The sequence below is a fragment of the Triticum urartu genome, chromosome 2A (assembly GCF_056163025.1).
Source record: "Triticum urartu cultivar PI428250 chromosome 2A, HENAU_Tu73, whole genome shotgun sequence".
In the NCBI taxonomy this organism is placed as follows: domain Eukaryota; kingdom Viridiplantae; phylum Streptophyta; class Magnoliopsida; order Poales; family Poaceae; genus Triticum; species Triticum urartu.
Window position 1 is genome coordinate 699,688,442 of NC_141874.1, and position 12,614 is coordinate 699,701,055.

General features: G+C 44.8%; 1 pseudogene; it reads right to left on the minus strand.

Moving 5' to 3' along the window:
• Positions 1-3,983: 3,983 nt before the first annotated feature.
• On the minus strand, positions 3,984-5,530 carry LOC147986896 (uncharacterized; annotated as a pseudogene).
• Between the last annotated feature and the right edge of the window lie 7,084 nt (positions 5,531-12,614).

Genomic DNA, 12,614 nt, shown 5'->3' on the forward strand with positions numbered 1-12,614 from the left:
ATCTCCGAAGTTCTTATAACCCTAAATTGGTTGGTCGAAGTTATTTTTGTATATTCGTGTGAACATGTCATGTAGTCTAGAACGGTCTAAGCACCCATTTTGAAGCAAACATTTGAAAGTAATGTCAGATCCAATATCTCTACAGCCCAGCATTCACATGGCCTGTTCCAAAATTCCATGGTTGCCTAAGATTCCATTTCAAGAACTAATGCAAAAGATTAACCAACCTAAAGCTAGTATTACCGAAGCTCAATGTGGGGAATTAAGAAGAGTTTGAGGTTAGAGCAAACCTGCCCAGGTCCACCACCATATCCACCATGTTTGTCCTGAAACAATTATAATCAAGCCACCATAGAAGAAAAAAAATGGTAATATTCAGAAATTACTATATCTGCAAATGGGTATCTTTGGTGCTTTAATTATGTATGACCAATACTACTTGTATTTTTCCGAAAACAAAATCATGGATTAAAACAGGGGAGCATACCTCTATATCATTTCAAGTATACTAATAGAAAATAGCTGCCCATTATATTAGAATTTATGTATAATGGATAAACTCAATTTGTTATTTATTTTACAGAACCAGTAGAGGATGTCCATATAGAACATGACAAGTACAGTTGCTGATCTGAGCTAAGATGTGCACAATCTGGAAATGCAAAATATCTGAAGTCATCCGGTTGTTTCCTGACTAACAGACTTGTTGTCTGGCCTTTTTGGTTGATCTCACTTCTCCAGCAAAGCTACAGGGGAAGGGGGGGAAAAAGATGAGAGATTTCTGGAAGAACCTCAACCATCGATCCATTCCTCCTCACAGTATATACACCTTCCATTTACATTTTGACCCTTCACACTTCCCTGTTTTGCAACTCACACCCTACAACACTCCTGTAACTCACACCCTACAACACTCCTGTAACTCACACCCTACAACACTCCCTCTCAAGATGGGGCGAAAACGTCTAAGAGCCCCATCTTGTCACACAATTTTGAGAATGATACAACACTCAGACCCTTTGTTAATGCATCAACAAGTTGATCCCCACTTTTAACAAAGCCTACTTCAAGTACTCCCTCGTCAAGTTTCTCCTTAATAAAATGCCTATCAATTTTGATATGTTTTGTTCTATCATGGTGAACCGGATTGTTTATGATGTTAATTGCGGCCTGATTATCGCAATGAAGTTTAAGTGGTCCTCCTTTGAACAACCGAAGTTCAGTTAACAATAATCGAAGCCACAACAACTCACATAGGCCCGCAGCCATGGAGCGCAATTCTGCTTCTGCTGTGGACCTGGCGACAACACTTTGTTTCTTACTCCTCCAACTGACTAAATTTCCTCCCACAAAGATGCAATAACCTGAAGTGGATCTCCTATCATCCAGGCACCCAGCCCAATCAGCGTCTGTGTATCCCTCAACTTCTAGATGACCATGATATGAAAGAAGAATTCCTTTTCCAGGACACCCTTTGAGGTATCTCAAAATTCTATTTACCGCATCTAGATGACTTGATCGAGGATCATGCATATATCTACTCACCAGACTAACTACATATGCAATGTCTGGTCTAGTGTGGGATAGATAAATTAAACGCCCTACAAGTCTCTGATATCTCCCCCTATCAACAGGTTCTCCTGAATTTGCTGTAATACGAAGGTTCATTTCAATTGGTGTGGCAGCAGGTTTACTTTCAAGCATCCCAGTTTCAGTGAGAAGATCAAGCACATATTTTCTTTGAGAAAGATAGATACCTTCAGCCCCATAAGTTACTTCGATTCCCAAGAAGAAGTGAAGAAACCCGAGGTCTTTGACCTCAAATGACTTTGCCAACATCTTCTTCACATTCCTTATCTCCTCATCATCATTACCTGTAATCACAATGTCATCAACATATACCACCAATATGACAGTTTTGTTTTGGTGATGCTTAAAGAAAAGGCTGTGGTCGGCATTGCTCTGTTTAAAGCCCAAAGAGCAGACTTCTTTGCAAAATCTTCCAAACCAAGCCCTTGGTGACTGTTTAAGTCCATAAAGTGATTTCTTCAATCTGCACACTTTACCCTCTGTCTCAGGCCCATTGAACCCCCATATAAACTTCTTCCTGTAGATCTCCATGAAGGAATGCATTCTTCACATCTAGTTGGAACAACATCCACTTTTTATTCGCTGCCACCAAGATTAAAGCTCTAATGGTGTTCATCTTTTCAACCGGGGCGAAGGTTTCATCATAGTCCACCCCATACGTTTGGCTATAACCTTTCACCACAAGTCTTGCCTTGTATCTCTCTACTTCCCCTTCTGGTGTATGTTTTATGGTGAACACGCATTTGCATCCTACTACCTTCTTGTTATTGGGAAGTGGTGTAACTACCCATGTATTATTCTTGTCGAGAGCAGCCATCTCCTCCAGCATAGCTGCCCTCCACTTTGGGTTTAGTTTTGCCTCCTGCCAATCCCGTGGCAAAGGTTCTGTAGAATCCAGTGTTGCGATAAAAGACTTGTAAGAAGGACCGACAATATCATACGAGACATAGTTGGAGACCATATAAGGATCCAATTTAGAGGGCAATTTTCTGGTATTAGACCGTGGCTGCTTTCTGTGAGCTATCGGAACATCAAGGTCATGATATTGAGAAGAGATGTTACCACTGTCCGAGGAAGATCTGGTGTCATTAGTTTGACCTTGCGTATCATCCTGTTGGTCAGCCTCCTTCTCTTGCTCCTGGTGTTGTCCATAAGCCTCTGGTTCGGGTTCTAGCACTTGCATTTGCTCCTTTGTGGTATGTTGTCTTCGTGTATACACCTGAATCTCCCTTTCCTCATTTGGTCTTGGCCACCGGAGTGCTTCATTCGATGTATCATACGGCTCCCCCTGTCTTTGTTCTTGTCTTGTTTCTGCTGGAATTACCCCAATTATCATCTTTCCTGATGTTTCATCATCTTCTTCTTCCTTATCTTCCTCTTTCTCACAATTTACAATAGAAGTTTCATTAGTAAACAAATCAGGGAACACATCGGTTAAATCTGTTGGCTCACCATAAAATGGTTCTTGCTCTCTAAATACCACATCCATACGCACAAACATTCTCCTCTCAGATGGACACCAACATCTATAACCCTTCTGTGTACCGGATTAGCCTACAAATACACACTTTAATGCCTTTGGATCTAGTTTGCCAACCGATGGTCTATAATCCTTCACAAAACAAACACAACCAAAGACCTTAGGAGGAACTACATATTTTGTTTCACCTATAAGACACTCTATTGGTGTTTTATAACCAAGTACCCTGGATGGCATTCTATTCATTAAGTAGGCAGCTGTCATTACGGCCTCACCCCACAAAAACTTAGGAACATTCATAGATGTCATTATGCAACGAGTGATTTCTAGAATATGTCTATTCTTCCTCTCTGCCAAACCATTCTGCTCCGAAGTACCTGGACAAGTTGTCTGATGAATAATCCCAAAAATTGAAAAGTACTCATCAAATTCCTTGTTCACATACTTCGTGCCATTGTCAGTGCGAAATATTTTCATACATGCATTATATTGTGTTCTGAACATATTGTGGAAATCAACAAAGCATTCGAACACATCATTCTTGTTCCTCAACACATAAACCCAAGTGACTCTAGTATAACAGTCAATAAAGGTAACAAACGACCGATAACCATTTAAAGATGAAACACCACTAGGACCCCACACATCAGAATGTATAACTTGAAGTGGTGTGTCACTTCTATTATCAAATGATGTGTAAGAGCTATGTGTCTGTTTGCCATATTGACAAGCATCACATACTAGACACCCCTTGCTAACTTTCTTATAGAGATCAGGATAAAGCTGACCAAGAGTGACAAAAGACATATGTCCTAGCCTGCGGTGGTGGAGAAGAAATTCTTCAAGTGGTGAAAGAGGTATAGCAGCTGCTACTACCGCAGGAGACATATTATTATCCATATAATACAACCCATCATGCATGCTCCCTGTCCCAAGTCTTCTTCCAGTCCCAAGTTCCTGAAACAAGCACCATGATGGAAAGAAGATGGCAACACAATTTAGCTCTTTTGTAATGCAACTGATGGGTAGTAAATTTATTGGGAATGAGGGAACATGAAAATCAGAGGACAAAGATATATCATTGCTGCACACAATTGTTCCTGATCCCATAATGGTTTGGGAGGAGCCATCAGCTAATTTAACGCTTTGCCTTTGTATCTCAGGAGTATAACCAATAAAGCTTTTGTAGGAGCCAGCCATATGTCTAGATGCACCTGAATCTAATAGCCATGGTGTATTGATGGATTTATATTTCATAGTGCGAGAGTTGTTACCACCGAAATTTGTAGAGGCCGTAGAGGCAGATGTTGCAGGTGCTTCAGCGGTTGACTTGTCACCTAAATGTAGCTCCTTGAATTGACACCACTTCTCCCAATCCTCAGCAGTCATGTGAACGCTCATGGTTTGAGTGGTATTTTTAGAGATTACAGATGTGTTCGCTCTACCAGTAGGGCGTGTTCCTCGCCCGCGGCCACCTCGTCCTTCAAACCCACGACCACGGCCTCTTCCCCGCCAGTCCTGCCGTCTTCCTCTACCTGCTCCCATTAATTCAGGGCATGAAGACCTCAAATGTCCTGGTTCACCACACTCAAAGCATTTCCTTTCCACTATGTTTGATACCGTCTTTTGATAATTTCCACCCTCTGTTGCATAGAGTGCTGATCGCCGATGCATGATGCCTTGTGTCACGGAACTGGCTGCCTCTAATTTCAACCTAGTTTCCTCACTGATAATAGCTGAGATTGCCTGCTCGAGTGTAGGTAGCTTTCCACTACCATAGAGTGCAGCCCTCCTGTTTTCAAACTTAGGATGAAGTCCATTTAGGAAGTCCCTTACACGTCTCCTTTCTGTCCATTTGTTAAATTTCTCAATACACTTGCCACACTCCATCTCAACTGGGTCAAAATAGTCAATGTCACTCCACAATCTCTTCAACTCAGACACATACTCCACAACTGATTTATCACCCTGACTCAACCCTTGCAACTCCCTCTAAATTCTACAAGCAAGCATCTCATTGCCAACTCCAGAATATGTGCCTTTCAGCAGCCGCCAAATTTCTGATGCTTCCTTAATCCTTTCCACTTGTTTAGCAATTTTACGTGAAACTGAACTCAATAGCCATGCTCTCACTAATGCGTTGGTCATCTTCCACTTTTGACCTTCCTTAGAGTTCTCACCTGCTGGTTTTTCAATTGCCCCAAGAATATAGCCCTCTAGCCTTCTTGACACAAGAATCGTCTCCACATGCTCTGCCCAACTTGCATAGGTTTCAGATCCTTCTAACTTCACCAGGGGCATCTGCAATGGATGGATATCTTCCTTGACCTCTGCCTCTGACTTCGAACTCTCTCCTTGCTTCCCAATAGTCTCAAACAATAATTTGTACTTCTCGTCCATGGCTCTCAACACCGCTGCAAGCTCCCCTGTTGTGACACCTGTTGGAGCACCATCAGCCATCCTGGCACACCTCTCCTTGGTATATTGCTCTGTTCTTCTTTCCACTCACAGCAGAAACAACCCACAAACAGATTCAGATTCAGGCAACACACCCCTAATCTGTCACTTTGGATCCCCTCTGTCGCTGCTTCAGATTTCAAGCAGCCACACTTCCGCCTTCTGCTGCTACACCCAGCTCTCCCAGCCTGCAGCTCCTGCACGAGCCACAAAGAGGGGCCTCACTCCCAGGTCACACCACCACTGGCTTCAACTCCGAGCGGCTGCGCCGCCCCACACTCCTGGCGGCAGCCTCCTCTTCTCCCCACTCCAGTTCACCACCAGCAGCCGATTCAACACCGACGAGGGTCAAACAGCGCCTCCACCTCCTGCTCTGTTACCATGTTGTCTGGCCTTTTTAGTTGATCTCACTTCTCCAGCAAAGCTACAGGGGAAGGGGGGAGAAAAGATGAGAGATTTCTGGAAGAACCTCAACCATTGATCCATTCCTCCTCACAGTATATACACCTTCCATTTACATTTTGACCCTTCACACTTCCCTGTTTTGCAAATCACACCCTACAACACTCCTGTAACTCACACCCTACAACAAGACTGCTATTCTTCTCACACAGCGAGTCATTTTTTTGGTGTGAATTCCATTCAATGAAAGAATATAGAAGGCCTAGCTATGATATATATGCATTACTCAGTTTATTTCGAAAGCAAGAAAACAAGTGTGCTTGCATGGTGGATTACACAAATCAAATAGATAATGGCAATGGTAAATCTTGGCATGAAGTGCACTAACCAGTCCAGTAGCCATGGATGAACTTCAGGTAGGGGAACTGCAATCGAAGTGAATCCTTATACCTGTAAAATATCATCTCTCTCAATAAAAAGATGGGAAGTGAAATAACATTGAGATCACATCTGCGAAGGTAATGAGATACTCCATCTGCTCGAGTACTTAAATATGTATGTCTTAATTATGACTATTGGAGTGCTTGATATTCTTTAATCAAGATATAGCCATGTACTCTTAAGATCAAATTGTATGGAGAAGTGTTCATAAAACCATAAGCACATGGTATATGTGTGTATATAAATAAAGTCTGGCACAAGAGCTTATACAGGATAAACGTAGAGAAGATGTGTCAACAACATTAACAGGTCACTCCATGTCATAGTCCTTGGCCAAGGTCAGGGGACCTTGATTCCTAGAAATCTGTAGAGGAGGCATCATCAGGAGCAATCTATCACAACTCACAAAATCACCCGAGAGGCAGGTACAGACTATGTTAACCATTTATGTGGACATAATATGTTAACTTGCACCACACTGGAGAAATTTCTAACCGGCAGTGGATTAATTAATTTTCTGATTAACACACAAGCTCGAGCCAGCCACGAACGACAGGAGGACTACAGGACACTCGCCTCATCTAGCTACTTTAGGGCCAAATCCCTGCTGGTAGCAAGGCACTGAAACTGGTTGATAAGAAGAGTTACATGGTAGCCATTTATATAGCCAACTAACTTGATCCATAAGCCAGATCATAGTACAAACTCTTTACAGAACCATAACTCTTATCTTCCTAACTTGATATAAATTTTCCTAGCCTAAAAGACCTGCCTCAGGCTGTATCCAACACAATTACCTACATTAAGTCTCTTTCTACCGCTAAGCATGTGTTAGCCTATGACTACACAAATGTGCAGTTGTGCACACATAAGGCTGCTATCAAACATTTAGGCTGAGCCCAAACTGTTAACACTGCTCTCATTTGCTACATCACTGTTAGGCACAGGGCAGACTACATATATGCAGCTCCAACAGAGAAAATTTCAATCATCAAGGCCCCTGAATTACACGTTGTAGCATCCATCAGATTTTGAACTACATTTTAATCAATGGAACCTGAGGGACATATGTACTTTTGTTGATGCAAATGTCAGCCAGCAAAAAGTAAGATTAAATTACATGGTGACAGTGCAGCAACGCAGGACACTGGTCACCACCAAATGCATGTTAAAGCTTCATTACTCATCTACAAATTTGATTAAGATGAGCGAATACCGAATAGTCTAGCATACACTGACATAATGGAGCCGCTCCAGGCCCTGGGTGAGAGCTTCTTCTACCTGCTGCAATGACTGCTCACGGCTGCAGATGCCAACCATTTGTTGTTCAGTCAAGGGATCAAGCTGAGGTGCCAGTATCTGCAGCAACAGTGGGAAGTATGTACTTTCATTAGGATATCATTAGTTTACTTCGAGAGTTTGTTTGGCAATTCGGTTCTTGAACCATCAAATGAAACTATGAAATGGAAATGACAGTTGATTTCGTCTCTATTTTTTTAGGAATAACATTGCTAATGTTCAGTGTAGTTAGATGCACATGTCTTAAAGAGGGCCGGAAGCTGTCCAATCAACAACAAACTATAGTTCCATAATAACAAGTGATTCCAATTAAACACAAGTGCTCGGAACCATGGAACTTGAGCTTTATAAAATCATGCTGCTAATTATCTTAGCCACCAATTAAACTCATATGCGGACCATGGTCAACTGTGGGTTTATACACTCGTCTGAAATATTGGCCACTAAAAACATAATAGCATTAATCCAGTGAACACATACCTCAAGTACTGAAGGACTAGGGCATTGATCATCTGTTTGACTCGTTTTCACTTCTGCATACGCTATTTTTTATAAAGTGATCGAGCAGGGGCGCAGCATCGTCGAGCAGGGGCGGCGGCGACAGCCAGACCACCTTGAGCACCATGGTCCGGAAGCCAAGAGCACAAGCAGACCAAAATCAGAATGGATTAACCAGGAAACCCTAGACAAATTCCTAAAAACAACAAATCCCTTGATGAGCATATACACATCACAAAGGGAAAGACAAACAAGGGAGCGAATAATCACCTCGGCCATCTTAGAAGGCCACTCGGTGTGCTCCTGCTGGGGAACGCAATAATTTCAAAAAAAAATTCCTACGATCACGCAAGATCTATCTAGGTGATGCATAGCAATGAGCGGGGAGAGTGTGTCCACGTACCCTCGTAGACCGAAAGCGGAAGCGTCAACGCGGTTGATGTAGTCGTACGTCTTCACGACCCGACCGATCCTAGCACCGAACGTACGACACCTCCGTGTTCAGCACACGTTCAGCTCGATGACGTCCCTCGTACTCTTGATCTAGTTGATGCCGAGGGAGAGTTTCGTCAGCATGACGGTGTGGCAATGGTGATGATGAAGTTACCGGTGCAGGGCTTCGCCTAAGCACTACGGCGATATGACCGAGGTGTGTAACTATGGAGGGGGGCACCGCACACGGCTAAGAGATTGTCTATTGTGCCTTGGGGTGCTGTAACGCCCCGGACACACCCGCCGGTGGTCGTTACTCCTGGCGGGATCTAGATTGGCCCCACAGATCAATACTAGTCTTTTCTGCGCACTTTGTCCTCACTCGTGCGCACCCGGGAGCAACTTCCCGGTCGGTCACCCATCCTGACACTACTCCAAGCTGAGCACGCTTAACTTTGAAGTTCTGTCTGAATGGGCTCCCGGAAAAGAAGGAATTCCTTATTGATATGAGTAGTCTATCATCCCTAATAAGCCAGGCCATCACATACACCCCCACTCAGAGGAACCGACGTCCTCGTCGGGCCACATGAACGTTCCCTATTGGCACATACGTCTGTGCTTCCAGTCCAGTACATGTGTCATGCCATGTGCCACGACGGGTCACAAACGTCATGAACAACATGACCACGCACCTGTCCGCAACCATCCGTGTAACCGTGAGGGTCGGCTCTGATACCAACTTGTAACGCCCCGGACACACCCGCCAGTGGTCGTTACTCCTGGCGGGATCTAGACTGGCCCCACAGATCAATACTAGTCTTTTCTGCGCACTTTGTCCTCACTCGTGCGCACCCGGGAGCAACTTTCCGGTCGGTCACCCATCCTGACACTACTCCAAGCTGAGCACGCTTAACTTTGAAGTTCTGTCTGAATGGGCTCCCGGAAAAGAAGGAATTCCTTATTGATATGAGTAGTCTATCATCCCTAATAAGCCAGGCCATCACAGGTGCCCCCTTGGCCACGTATATAAAGGAGGGAGGAGGAGGCCGGCCTAGGAGGGCGCGCCTATAGGGGGAGTCCAACCAGGATTGGGATCCTAGTTGGAGTCCCCTTCCTTTTCCAAGAGGGGAGAGAGGGAAGGAGTAGGAGAGGGAGAAGGAAAGAGAGGGGGGTGCCGCCCCCTTCCTAGTCCAATTCGGACTTTCCATGGGGGGCGCGCGACCACCCCTTGAGGCCCTTCTCTCCTTTCCCGTATGGCCCATTAAGGCCCACTACTTCCCCCGGCGAATTCCCGTAACTCCCCGGTACTCCAAAAATATACCCAAATCACTCGGAACCTTTCCGATGTCCGAATATAGCCTTCCAATATATCAATCTTTACCTCTCAACCATTTCGAGACTCCTCGTCATGTCAGTGATCTTATCCGGGACTCCTAACAACCTACGGTCATCAAATCACATAAACTCATAATACAAATCATCATCGAACGTTAAGCATGCGGACCCTACGGGTTCGAGAACTATGTAGACATGACCGAGACATATCTCCGGTCAATAACCAACAACGGAACCTGGACGCTCATATTGGCTCCCACATATCCTACGAAGATCTTTATCGGTCAAACCACATAACAACATACGTTGTTCCCTTTGTCATCGGTATGTTACTTGCCCGAGATTCGATCGTCGGTATCATCATACCTAGTTCAATCTCATTACTGGCAAGTCTCTTTACTCGTTCTGTAATGCATCATCCTACAACTAACTCATTAGTCACATTGCTTGCAAGGCTTATAGTGATGTGCATTGCCGAGAGGGCCCATAGACACCTCTTAGATACACGGAGTGACAAATCCTAATCTCGATCTATGCCAACCCAACAAACACCTTCGGAGACACCTGTAGAGCATCTTTATAATCACCCAGTTACGTTGTGATGTTTGATAGCACACAAGGTGTTCCTTCGGTATTCGGGAGTTGCATAATCTCATAGTCTCAGGAACATGTATAAGTCATGAAGAAAGCAGTAGCAATGAAACTGTAACGATCATAATGCTAAGCTAATGAATGGGTCTTGTCCATCACATCATTCTCCTAATGATGTGATATTGTTCATCAAATGAAAACACATGTCTATGGTTAGGAAACATAACCATCTTTGATAAATGAGCTTGTCAAGTAGAGGCATAGTAGGGGCACTCTGTTTTTGTCTATGTATTCACACATGTACTAAGTTTCCGGTTAATACAATTCTAGCATGAATAATAAACATTTATCATGATATAAGGAAATAAATAATAACTTTATTATTGCCTCTAGGGCATATTTCCTTCAGTCTCCCACTTGCACTAGAGTCAATAATCTGTTGGAAATATGCCCTAGAGGCAATAATAAATTAGTTATTATTATATTTCCTTGTTCATGATAATTGTTTATTATCCATGCTAGAATTTTATTGATAGGAAACTCAGATACATGTGTGGATACATAGACAACACCATGTCCCTAGTAAGCCTCTAGTTGGCTGGCTCGTTGATCAATAGATGGTTACGGTTTCCTAACCATGGACACTGGATGTCGTTGATAACGGGATCACATCATTAGGAGAATGATGTGATGGACAAGACCCAATCCTAAGCATAGCACTAGATCGTGTAGTCCGTATGCTAAAGCTTTTCTAATGTCAAGTATCATTTCCTTAGACCATGAGATTGTGTAACTCCCGGATACCGTAGGAGTGCTTTGGGTGTGCCAAACGTCACAACGTAACTGGGTGGCTATAAAGGTACACTACAGGTATATCTGAAAGTGTCTATTGGGTTGGTACGAATCGAGACTGGGATTTGTCACTCCGTGTGACGGAGAGGTGTCTCTGGGCCCACTCGGTAGGACATCATCATAATGTGCACAATGTGATCAAGGAGTTGATCACGGGATGATGTGTTACGAAACGAGTATAGAGACTTGCCGGTAACGAGATTGAACAAGGTATCGGGATACCGACGATCGAATCTCGGGCAAGTATCGTACCGATAGACAAAGGGAATTGTATACGGGATTGATTAAGTCCTTGACATCGTGGTTCATCCGATGAGATCATTGTGGAACATGTGGGAGCCAACATGGGTATCCAGATCCCGCTGTTGGTTATTGACCGGAGAGTCATCTCGGTCATGTCTGCATGTCTCCCGAACCCGTAGGGTCTACACACTTAAGGTTCGGTGACGCTAGGGTTATAGAGATATTAGTATGCGGTAACCCGGAAGTTGTTCGGAGTCCCGGATGAGATCCCGGACGTCACGAGGAGTTCCGGAATGGTCCGGAGGTAAAGAATTATATATAGGAAGTGCTATTTCGGCCATCGGGACAAGTTTCGGGGTCACCGGTATTGTACCGGGACCACCGGAAGGGTCCCGGGGGTCCACCGGGTGGGGCCACCTGCCCCGGGGGGCCACATGGGCTGTAGGGGGTGCGCCTTGGACTATATGGGCCAATGGCACCAGCCCCAAGAGGCCCATGCGCCAAGAGAGAGGGAAAGGGGAGAGTCCTAAAAGGGGAAGGCACCTCTGAGGTGCCTTGGGGAGGATGGACTCCTCCCCCCTTGGCCGCACCCTTCCTTGGAGGAAGGGGCAAGGCTGCGCCCTCCCCCTCTCCCTTTGCCCTATATATAGTGGGGAGAAGGGAGGGCAACCATACCTAAGCCCTGGCGCCTCCCTCTCCCTCCCATGACACATCTCCCTCCTCCCGCAGCGCTTGGCGAAGCCCTGTTGGAATCCCGCTACTTCCACCACCACGCCGTCGTGCTGTTGGATCTCCATCAACCTCTCCTTCCCCCTTGCTGGATCAAGAAGGAGGAGACGTCTCTGCTCCGTACGTGTGTTGAACGCGGAGGTGCCGTCCGTTCGGCGCTAGGATCATCGGTGATTTGGATCACGACGAGTACGACTCCATCAACCCCGTTCTCTTGAACGCTTCCGCGCGCGATCTACAAGGGTATGTAGATCCACTCCTCCCT